Source organism: Heterocephalus glaber, unplaced genomic scaffold (genome assembly GCF_053883595.1).
Source record: "Heterocephalus glaber isolate CG9 unplaced genomic scaffold, H.glaber_assembly_v1.0 deba00000942, whole genome shotgun sequence".
Classification (NCBI taxonomy): domain Eukaryota; kingdom Metazoa; phylum Chordata; class Mammalia; order Rodentia; family Bathyergidae; genus Heterocephalus; species Heterocephalus glaber.
Genome location: NW_028258174.1, coordinates 1558974 through 1571397, shown reverse-complemented (window position 1 = coordinate 1571397; position 12424 = coordinate 1558974). Strand labels below are relative to the sequence as shown.

The 12424-nt window shown below is 41.3% G+C and overlaps 1 long non-coding RNA gene across 1 annotated transcript in view; it reads left to right on the top strand.

Moving 5' to 3' along the window:
- The first annotated feature begins 2761 nt into the window (after window positions 1-2761).
- LOC110344060 (uncharacterized) overlaps window positions 2762-12424 on the top strand; it is a 115993-nt gene continuing 106330 nt past the window's right edge. The window contains exons 1-2 of the long non-coding RNA XR_015450330.1: window positions 2762-4262; window positions 5377-6013. This is a non-coding gene — a long non-coding RNA (uncharacterized LOC110344060). The remainder of the gene's footprint in view (window positions 4263-5376; window positions 6014-12424) is intronic.

Genomic DNA, 12424 nt, shown 5'->3' with positions numbered 1-12424 from the left:
GCCTCCACCCCAGTAGCTGAGATTATAGACATGTGCCACCATGCCTGACCTCTGCCAATATTTTTGCAAGTAATTCCTTTATTCAGCTCTCTTAAGTTAAACCTTTTGGTGTACTGTTTTCAGTGTCATGCCTGTTATAGGGAATGTATTTTTGGCTTAACTAAAAGTTAAACACAATAGATGGGAACCTTCAGAATATCCTAGTTTAGCTGGGTGTGGTGGCACACACCTGTAATGTCAGCATTGAGGAGGCTGAAGCAGGAGGTTCATGCCATGAGTTGAAGGCCAGCCTGGGCTACATAATGAGACCCTCTCTACAAAACAAAACAAAACAAAACAAAACAAAACACACAAAGAAACCAAACATTCTAATTTACCCTCCCATAATATATCTAATCTTTCTCTTGACCTCTGAGTTTTCGCAATGGTCTTGGTGGAGGTTGCTTTTGGAGACAAGTTTCCAATGAGCCTTGGTGTCCTGTATTGAGCAAGTTAGTGCACACAGTAATTTATTTTAATGCCTATGAGTATTATATTACATAATTACACCAATAACAACCCAGTTTCCTTATGATGGACTTATAGCTTTTTTCCAGGTATGTTCCCACAAACAGAGCTGCAATGGGCTGCCTAGCACAAATCTCCTTGTGCGTATGGTTTTCAGGTTTATACTTAGACCTGTAGTTGCTGGGTCATAGCATATGCTCATTTTCAGTTATGCTGGATGGCAGGAACTGATTACTTTCATCAACTGATTGGTTGGCATTGCTTTCACTGAGTCTCCAGATTGCTGTAGATGGATTTCTGAGGCTTCCTAGCAAGGAGTGCCATTTGTTAGAATCAGTATGCTGCCTCAATTCTACACACATGCCTATGTGCAGGGGAATGACTGGAATGAATAATTTAAAATCAACTGTCACAAAGAGACCAGGAAGACCTTAGATAATATTTTTGTGATATAGCACTTCAGTGTAGCATTTAAAAGTAATTTAAAAACCTCAGAAATAAAAATTCATGGTGCCCCTTTAGTTTATTCAAGAAATCTCTCACCAAATGTCAGAGTGGAACAACACTTTTCTGTACTTTTGGCATGAAGTTACCAAAACTAGTCTAAATAAACCTCCAAAATAGATGGCGTGGAGTCTCTAAGAGACTTTATATCAGAACAGAAGTACAAGTGGTCAGAGAGCAGACAGTCATAACGGTTTTCAGTACCAAGAATTTTCTTGTTCTTTTTGTAATGTTTTTGAACAACTTTACTATTTGATTGTAAATGAGGACCTTAATCAAAGTGAGCTACTCCTTGGATCACATTACATAAGGTCCCACTCAACACTCACAATTTTAGATCTGTAACCTTTGTACGTATTTAAACAGATAGAAAGGGAAGCATTTACCTGCTTTCAGATGGCTTAGTGTTTGGATTTTTTTCATGGGAAGTTTGCATTATTTCTCCCCCTATCCTGATGATATTCTATGCTAAGTAGCTGCACTAGAGCCAATTTTAAAATAAAGTATTGTCATGTAGCCCATTGCTGGTGAAGGTTTTGTTTTATATATGTGGAAGCTCCACTTTCTCTCTTATTTCTCATTCTCTCTCTCTCTCTCTTTCTTGGTTTTTTCAAGATAGGGTCTCACTATGTAGTTTGAGCTGAGCTTGAACTCAGTAAGTAGCCCAGGCTGGCCTCAAACTTGTGGCAGTCCTCCTGCCTCAGCCTTTGGAGTGCTGGGATCACAGGTGTGCACCACCACACCTGGCTAGAGCTCCTTTCATAAACCACAGTGTTCAGTAATCCAAAGTCCCATATCTGTATTTGTGCTTACATTCTTTTTCTCTCTTGTGGTGCTGGAGATCAAATCCAGGGCCTTACACATGCTAGGCAAGCATCCTACCACTGAGCTACACCTCCAGCCCTCTTATTTTAAAATAAAAGGGATAAGATTCCATTTAGATGTTGGTTCCTATTTTGAGTGGAAGTATTTTCACCATTTTGTTCCAGGCCTGTGAATGAACCAAATCACCTCTAGTTAAGAGTTCTTAGCTAGCCATGTGAGTCCTTTTAGATTTTAGGGCTGTGGCACTCATGGTTGGTCTACTAGGTTCTTATAAGCAGCTTCTTGGAGTGGAATGGAGCTGCTGAGAATATGTGAAACAAAATTCCAACATGGAAAATTACTCCACAAAGACATGAATAGTAATTTATGATTTCAATCACCACCTGGTTTCCTGTAATTGCATTTGTGATTGACCTTATGTACAGATCCTCCTTGATGCTTTTAAGAACTTTGCTCTTCCTACTTTATAAACAATGAATCCAAAAAAAGAAGCAACCATGAAGAATGACATCTAGGAATTTTGCTGCATGTTCTCAATGTTTGTGTTTCAGAATAATCCCCCACCCCCACTCCACACTGGGGATCGAATTTAGGACCTTGTGCTTGCAAGGCCAGCACAGCGCCATTGAGCTAAGTCCCCAGCCCTCATAATAATCTTTTTTTGTCCTTCCCCCATTCCTTTTTTTTTTCTTTTCTTTTTTTTATAGGAGTCCTGTGCAATGCTGCCAGCCTTCCCTCCCATTTGCCATTCTCCTGCCTTAGCCTTCCAAATAGCAGAGATTACAGGCACATGCCCCTGCACCCAGTCTTTCTTTCTTTTCTTTTTCTTTTTCTTTTTCTTTCTTTCTTTCTTTCTTTCTTTCTTTCTTTCTTTCTTTCTTTCTTTCTTTCTTTCTTTCTTTCTTTCTTCTTTCTTTCTTTTCTTTCTCTCCCTCTCTTTCTTTCTTTCCTTCCTTCCTTCCTTTCTTCTGGTATTGGGAATTGAATCTAAAGACTCGTTGAATGATTCACCACAAAAGCAAATTTCCCAGGCAATAATGATAAAGTGAAATCTTGAAACCAGAATACAACCTTTTTCCACAGAAAAATTTTTATTGTAGTATAATTATTTCTTTTTTTTTGTACTGGGGATTGAACTCAGGACTTTGCCCTTGTGAGGCAGGTGGCAAAACCACTGACTAAATCCCCAGCCCCTGTAGTATAAAATTTACCACCTTAACTTTTGTTTTCTTTTGTTTTGTTTTGAAGCAAGGTCTCACTAAATCACTAAACTGCCCAAGTTGGGCATGAACTTTGAATCCTTCTGCCTCAGTCTCCCAGATTGCTGGAATCACAGACATGTGGTATCATGTCCAACTCCACCTTAGCCATTTTTAAATGTTCAGTTCTCTGGCATTAAGTACACTTACTTTGGTCTATAACCATCACATCACACATCTCCAAAACTATTTCATCTTGCAAGACTGAGTCTCTACTCATTAAACACTCAACTGCCAAGTCCCCACTACCCACACTCGGGCTCCTGGCAAACACCATTCTGTTTTCTGTCTCTGTGAGTTTGACTACTCTGGTCCCTCATGTAGATGGAATCATACAGTATTTTCCTCTTCTGGCTGTCTTATTTCACTTAATGGAATGTCCTCAAGGTTCACTGGATTTGCTGTGGTTGGAATTTGTTCCCTGAAGTTCATGTGATGGAAACTTAATCCCTAACACAACACCACCGAGAGGTGAACTGATCTGGTTAATGGAGTGGGTTCCTGATAAAAGGATGAGTTGGCTCCCATCCTTCTCTCACATGTGTGCAGTCACCACATAGTAGGAGGTGAGGGCGTAGCAATGTGGCTGGAGCAGTCAGGTACAACCTCCAAGTTGAGAAGACTTGTTAACCACAGGTGCAGAACAGTAGCACCCAAGCCTGACTCAGGATCAAGCCCAGCCCTGCACCTGGTGCCAATCTTCTGCTACGAGAACACGTGGAACCTGGCACCTGATGTCAGTCTCCTAGCACAAACTCAAGTGGGACCACCTGGGTCAACTATCAAAGAAGACATAAAAGGATGCAGCAATTGACTGGGGGCTACTGCCCGATTGTCCTTGCAGAGGCTAGTTCTGCTTGCAGGATGTTGCTTGTTTTTTCCTTCAAAGCACCCTTTTCTCCCTGAGGACTTCTTTTGTGCTTCTTCTTTTTCTTATTTTTGCCCTAAAGTAAACAGTAATCTTTCACATCCACCAGTTTTCCTGACCAGTTCACTGATCAGGATGAATAAGAGCTTAAAAAAGACTGCTGGTCCCTACCCCATCCAGTAACAACCATCTGTGATGCCTCTTGCCATAGTAGGACACAGCAAGAGGGACATCACCGGATGAGGCCCATCCACCCTGGCCTTCTCAGCCTCAGAACTCTGAGCCTCTCAGGGTGCAGTGTGAGTTCCTCTAAGCTCAGATACAGCAGCTGAGAGGCAGAGGTGGAAGGAACTGTTAGTTTGAGGCCAGGCTACATGACATAGCGATACCCGGTCTCAAAATATATCATTAAATTAAAGAGATTGTTCAGAACTCTAAGCAAAATAACTTCCATTGTTTAAATTACCCAGTCTGTGGTTTTGTTTTGTTTTGCTTTATTTTGGTACTGGGGAGTGAATCTAGGACCTTTGTACTGGGCTACACCTCCAGCACTTCTTTAATTTTTATATCAAGACAGAGTCTTGTTAAGGTGCTGAACTGCTCAGGCTGGGCTCAAACTTTCAATCCTCATACCCCAGTCCCCCAGCGTGCTGGTATTACAGACATGTGCCACCACGCCTGGCTGTGAGGTATCTGTCACAGTCTGTCATATACAACAGACGAAGACGATGTTGTGGGGGTGTTGGAGTATTCTTTTCCAAGGTTTAATAATATTCTGCTGTATATATGCCACATTTTGTTTACCTGTTTATCAACAGATAGTTGCTTGGGTGCTTTTGGCTACTGTGAATCACGCTGCTATGAACATGGGCATATAAGTGTCTGTTTGAGTCCTTGCTTTCAGTTCTTTTGGGTTTATACCAGAAGTACAACTGCCAGATTACATGAGAATTCATGTAATTTTGTGTTTAATTTTTTCTTTTTTTTCCGTTTACCGAGGATCAAACTCAGGACCTTGCACTTGAGGGGCAGGTGGCGGCACCACTGAGCTAAATTCCTGGGCTTGTGTTTAATTTTTTGAGGAACTGTCATTGTGTTTCTTTTTTTTTTTTGGTTTGTTTTGGGGTGGTTTATTTATTTATTTCCTGAGACAGGGTCTCATTACGTAGTCCAGGCTAACCTGGCTCTGCCAAACTGTTTAGTTAGCAGCTGTACCATTTTATATTCTCACCAACAGTTTACAAGTGTTCCCATTTCTTCATATCCTCACCAATATTTATTATGTTTAAAAATAATAGCCATGTGGGCCGGGGATTTAGCTCAGTGGTTCTGCTGCCTGCCTCAAAAGCACAAGGACCGGAGTTCAATACCTGGTACTAAAAAATAATAATAATAGCCATGCAATTCTCCTAGGACCTTGGATGGATGGTCTCTTCCAACTTGGCCCGGGATGGCTCTTCAAACAAGTCTTCCGAGACAAATTATAATTATGGGCAAGCACAGGAAATTCACAGACGAGCAATTGAAAATTCTCGTTGACACCTTCAACCAAAAACCCTACCCAGGCTTTGAAATCAGACAAAAGCTTCCTCAGGAAATCAACACCTAGGAGACAGTAATCCAGGCTTGGTTTCGGAATCCCAGAAACAGCTGCCTATGCCAGAGACCCGAGCCTCAGGAGACCTCTGAGTCGGGCAGGCTCACTCACCAAATAGGTTGCACCAGAGAAGTGTGGAAGTCAGGCGGCCTCACCAGCTTCAGCGCCTCTCAATTGAAGGCCCTGGCCCAGGCGTTTCTGAGACCCCTGTCCGAAACCGGATGCCAGAGAACGGTTTGCCAAGGAGATCGGCGTTTTGGAGCTGGTGGTCCACATCTGGTTTAAAAATCGAAGATCCAAACTCTGTTTGCGAAAAAAAAGAGAAACTCCTGAGTTCCCGGAGCGCGGCCGGGCAGGGCCGAGGCCTCCCCGAGGGGCGGAGGTGACCCACCGCGGTGCCTCCTGTGTGTCCGGCCGTCCCCACCCCTGCGCCCAAGCAGGACCCTGACCCAGGTCAGCATGGTCTCCAATGACTCTTCCCGAACCTGTGGATTTTTTGGGAGCTGCACTGCCCAGCAACCCCATCCGGGTAGGAATTTCCTCACAGCGCCCGGCTCAGAGTAAACTCAATAGAACCGTGCTCGGTGTAGCAGCCATCCTAATGGGCATGGAGAGCTACGGCGCTCTGTAACGTTCACACATTTGTAGATATAGATATGTTTCCTCTTGGGAGACTTTGCTTTTTTTTTAGTACTGGGGATCGAACTCAGGACCTTGTGCTTTCAAGGGAGACTTTTAACCTGTTTTCAGCTTGACACTGTGGAGGCAAAGCTGTAATGTATGTATGTATAGCTTTGCGATTTTTAACTGCTTGTCATCTAGTATATTACCACAAGTTGAATTACTGGATTGAAGGTTCTGTATATATATTTATAATAGTTCCTGCCATTTATACTCCAAGCTTTCCTAATTCTCTCATATAACCAAGAGCAGGTATTGATAATGTTTTATTTTTAATTATTTTATGATGGGTAACAAGTGATAGGTCATTTGACATGAGCAAAACAGAAGCCAGTTTATGCTTCCGTCTGGTTCTAAACTTTCTGGGTCTAAACTGGCTTAGTAGATCTATAGGCCTGTGGCAGTGTGAGAACCATACAGGGCGGTAACCATACGGCCTATGAGCCAGAAAGCTTATCTTGTGAATCCTGTCAAGAAACTTATAGAAATGTTTTCTAAATAAATATTTTTGTGTGTGGCTGTCACTGCCCGTCCTGAGTGCCCCGCTTGTCTCCCCAGCTGTCCGGGTGGCCTCGAGTTCCTGTGCTGCCCGTCCCGCTCCCACCCGTGTTCTCAGGGCATGTTGGTGGAGGGTAAGCTGCACCGACGGCACGGCCCCCCGGCTTCCAGCCTATGCCGGGGGTGAGATTTGCTGTGAATGTGATAAACACTCAATAAACTTGCATTTGGGAGACTGCTGACTCTTGGGGTCCTTGGGAGACACACCGACTCCCTTTGGCTCCTCTGAGCCCCAGGGTGGCCTAACTTGGAAGCCCTTTTGGTCTCAAGAGCAGCCACTGTGTCTGCCTACGACAGTCATTGTTTTTATTATATTCTTTAATTTCTGATAAAGGTTAACATTTTCTTTATTATTTTTTCTATTTTTGAGACAGGGTCTTGCTATGTAGTTCAGGCAGGCCTTGAATTTAATACCGATCCTCCTGCAAGTGCTGGGATTACAGATGTGAGCCACCACACCCAGCAAGGTTAACATTTTTATCTTTTTAATTTCAAGCTCCAATTAAATAGATCAAAAATTGTAGATGAATGGTTTCTCAAGGAAAACTGGAATATTATTAACAGATGAATAAATAAATACTACACAGGCAAAAGGAACATATAGTTTTAATGGTCTTATTTTATTTTTTTGGTTTTTGGAGACAGGGTCTCACAAGGTAGTCAGGGTGGCCTTGAACTTGGGACCCTCTTGCCTCAGCTTCCTGAATGCTACAATTATAGGCCTGTGTCACCATACTTGGCTCAATTTTCTTATTTTAATATTTGATTTAGAATTTAATGGCTTTATTTTTCCAAATGGTTAGCTAGTTAGTCACATTATTCACTGAGTAATTCATTTTTTCCTCCAGTGATTTGAAGGGCCACCTTTAGTATATTTTCTTTTTTTTTTTTGGTACCAGGGATCGAACTCGTGTCCCTGCGCTTGTGAGGCAGGCGTCGGAACCACTGAGCTAAATCTATATTTTCAATTGTATATACTTGACTCATTTTTCTTTCCTAAGATTTTTTGCTATTTTTACCTGCTTATTCTGTTGTAGTAGCCTATGGCCATACCACCCTGAACACACCCAATCTTGTCTGATCTCAGAAGCTAAGCAGTAATTCTCAACCTTGGTGTTGCTGGCAATTATCCCGAAAGCTTTAATAAACACCAATACCATCAGCCTCAGAGGTGCCCATTTAATTGCCTGGGAGCAGAAAGCATAGCTCCCAGATGATACTATGTGCAGCCCAAGCTGAGTGCCATTTGGCAGGAGGAACTTCACAACCCCTTTGTTCCAGTTCTATTATGATTTTGGTTTGCATTATATTGAATTACAGATTAATTTTTTTATTAATACATGTTTGCCATACATACTGATCATTCATCCTGTGGAATTTGTACCTGGATGTAATATATCTTAATTTTTTCCCCCATTCTCCCTGTCCTTTAACCATTCTTCCTCTCCTGGTTTACAAAAGCTCTGTTTCCAATTCTTTTTGAAAAATCTCCCCACCCCCAACTTATTCCTCTTTTCATCTGAACAAGTTCTTCCTACTTTCCAATATCCTCTGTTTTGCTCCTTGATTACATTTTGGGTTTCTCACACAAGAAAAACAATGTGATATTTAAACTTGTGTATCTGATTTATTTCACTTAAGATTATGGTCTCTAGGTACACCCATTTACCTTCAAACATCTCAAGTTTATCCTTCTTCATCATAGAGTAGTACTCCATTGTATAGAAATACCACATTTTCTTTATCCAGTTATCTTTTTTTTTGGTACTGGGGATTGAACTCAGGACCTTGTGCTGGCAAGGCAGGTGACAGAACCACTGAGCTAAATCCCCGGCCCTATCCATTTATTTTTTTGATGGGCATTTGGGCTGTTTTCAAGATTTAGGTGTTATAAGTTACAGTGCTATAAACATGAGTGTGCATGTATCACTGTGGTATGATGTCTTTAACTCTTTTAGGAAGATACCTAAAAAGGGAATAACTGGGTCAAATGAAACCTCTAGTTTTAGTTTTTTGAGGAATCTCCATACTGATTTCCATTGTGGTTGTGCCAATTTACATTCCCACCAACAGTGGAGAAGGGTTCCTTTTTCCCCACAGCCTCACCAGCATTTGTTATTGGTTGGTTTCTTTATTTTTTTTTTTTGGATCTTAAGGAAAGTCCAGGGTTTTTTTTACATTTATTAGTATGTTTGCTGCACATGTTGATTACATTCATTGCAGTAAATTGGTACACGTACATAACACATCTTAATTTTTTTACCCTCTCCCCAGAAATTTCAGTTTTAAAGGATTCTAAAATATATTTTAATTTGATAAACTAAAAGAGCTATCTTCAGGGGTATAGCGCTTGCCTAGCATCCTCAAGACACTGGGTTTGATCCCACCCCTATTTGGGCAGCTAGAGGATGCATATGCTCATTATCCAATCCACTAAGTCTACAGCCAAACAAGTTGAATCAAGAAAATACAAAAAGGAGACACACCTCCTTCTTCATCCGGTAATACTCATCAATGGCTTATTGGTATTTTGGGGGTGCTGATGCCCAAAACAGATGCAATCTTCCCTCCAAGAAAGTCACACAACACTGCCGGCAGGAATGTAAAATGGTATAGCTACTTTGGAAAACAATCTGGCATGTTTAAAGTTATCATATGAACCAGCAATTCCACTCCCAGAGGATCAATAGTAGGCAAAACATCTTTCTTTTCTAGGCCCTCAACTTCATCTTCATCTGTGCTGTATTCTTCCGTTGTTTCGCCACTAACAAAGTGGATGACTCTCCTTAGGACTTTCTTCTTTTTTCCTGTGACTCCTAGTTCTACATTTTCAAAGTCTCTTTTATTACTCCTCTGCGGCGCCGAGTCCCTGAACGCCGCGGCTGCCGCAGTGCCTGACGCCAACACGGCGTCCGGCGTCCGCTCCGTCCGCACAGCCCGTGGGCTCCCGTTCCATTGTTGTTCCGGCCACCAGGCTGCTGGTCAGACAGGGAAATGGCCGATAAGCCCAATTGCATTTTCCGCCTACCCGCCCCGTGGCTCACGGAGCGGCCGCACGAGAAGAGGGAGGGGTTGGTTTCTTGATGATAGCCATTCTTTCTGGAGTGAGATGGAGTCTCGGTGTTGTTTTCATTTGTATTTCTCAAATGATCAGTGATGTTGAACATTTTTTCATGTATTGCTCTTTGTACTTCATCTGAGATATATCCATCTATTTCAGATGCCCATTTTTATTGTTGTTGTTTTTTGTTTTTTGGTACTGGGGATCGAACTTGGACTTCGCTCTTGCGTGGCAGGTGCCAGAACCGCTGAACTAAATCCCCTGAGATGCCCATTTTTAGATTAGGTCTTTAAACTTGGGGGGGGGGGGTTGTCTAATTTTTTAAAGTTCTTTATTCTGGATACAGTGGACCCTTGAGTTATGACCAACCTGATATATGAACAACTTTGGTTATGACCAAAATTTTAATTTTAACTTATGACCAAAGTCTTGAGTTATGACCTGAATGCCAGTTGCTTGTGCTTCCAGATTGTCTCAGATACAGATTTAACCCTTAAGGAGTTATGGAAGGAACATTACAACATCCTTTCCTGTGTGGGGTTAATTGAGAAATCTTGGGCCAATGTCTCACTAAGGACACTGAGATCTGCCTGTATGCAGGAGAGAGACTTTGAAGGCTGTGTAGAGGAGCCTGAGCCTTCATTGACCAACTTCAGTAACAACCAGCCCTTGAGATTGAAGAGTTCGTAAGTCAAGGTTCCACTGTACCAGTCCCATGTGAGGAGTAGCTGGCAAATTTTTTTTCCACTCTGGGTTGTCTCTTCACTCTGTTGGTTGTCTCCTCTGCCTGCATGAAGGCTTTTTAATTTTATGTGATCTTGTTTGTTGAGTCTTTGTGTGAATTACAGATTAATTTAGATATAATTGACATCTTTATAATACTATGCCTTTCTGTTAGATTCAATCAATCACTGTTCTTTGGTTGAAGAAAATCAGAAGACCCTGGGAAAGGCTATGGACTGAATGTTTGTGTTTCCCCCAAATTCACATGTTGATGCCTAAATCTCCTGTGTGATATCCTAGGGGATGGGACTTTTGAGGTATAATTAATCAGGTTATGAGGGTGGAGTCTTCCTGAGGGAGATTAGTGTTCTCACCAGACACCAGATCTGCCAGGCACCTTGCTCTTGGCCTCCCAGGCTCCAGAACTGTGAGAAGCAAGTTTCTGTTGATTAAGTCATTCGGTCTATGGTTGTGTTAGAGCAGCCCAAACTGCCTAAGACTGCTGATTTAAAGGAAAAGATAAAATGGAGGAACTTCGGAAAGGACTTGGGGTAGCTCATAGGTGTGAAGGAAAACTTAACCAGATACATGAATGGGAAGAACTAGAGCAGCCAAAGAGAGCTGGAGCCAGCTGAATGCAATTCTGTTGCTATTGCCCTGCTCAGCAGCTCTCCAACTTGGAGATGTTTTGCTTTAATTTCAGATGGTGACAATCCAGTGGTCCTTGCTTGAGTAACTTGGTAGGAGGAGGGTAGAATGCTTGCAGTGATAGTCATGACAAGCCTGCACACAGTAGGGAAAGGGACCCAAAAAAGGGAATCAGTTGTTTCAGAAGCCAGAGGCTGGATACCAACAGCAAAGATGGTGACAATGACAAGTATGTCAAACGTAGACATTTAGAGCCCTAAGGTGAACAAGACATTTTCTTCATCTATTTGTATTTTCTTAGTGTTTTATAGTTTTTAAAATTTAATTTGAACATTACTTATTTAGCTAATTTTAAAATATTTTATGCATTAATATGTATCTTCTATATGTGGAATAACTAAACTGAGCTAATTAACATGCATTACCTCACATATCATTTTCTGTGGTGAGAATACTTAACATCTATTGTCTTAGTGATTTTTAAGACTGATACAGTATTAACAATACTCATCATGTTGTACAATAGATCTCTTGAACTTATTCCTCCTTTTACACTGAAATTTTGTGTCCTTTGATCAACATCCACCTTTATAATAAATACATAATTTATTATTTTAAACTATTCTATTGTTGGGCTGGGAATGTATATAATAATTTATATATATATATATATATTCTATTGTTATTTTACCAAAAACTCTTGATTTTAAGTTGGCAGTTGATATGGAATTTTTAAATATAGAATTTTATTATATGCTCTTGTGGAATGTTTAGATGAATGTGATTTTATCACCTTAAAAATTTTTTTATTGTGGTGCTGGGAATTGAACTCAGGGCCTTGCTCAGGCCAGACAAGTGTTCTAGCAATGGGCTACAACTGTAGCCTCTCTATGTAATTTTATCACACATGTAGGTTTATGTATCTACCACTATAGTCAAGCTATAGAGCACTTCTACACCCTCTTCCTTCCTTCCCCATCCCAGTCCCTAATTATTGGCAAGCACTTACTTATCTGCCCTTCATTCCTAAAATTTTGTCTTTTCAACATGTCTTATACAATGGAATCATACAGTCTGTAACTGTATTAGGGTTCTCTGAGGACCAGAATCAATATAAAATATTTGTATTTATGCAAAGGGATTATTAGGTAGGCTTACAGGATCAGAGGTGAGAGGGTCCACAGTGGCCTCCA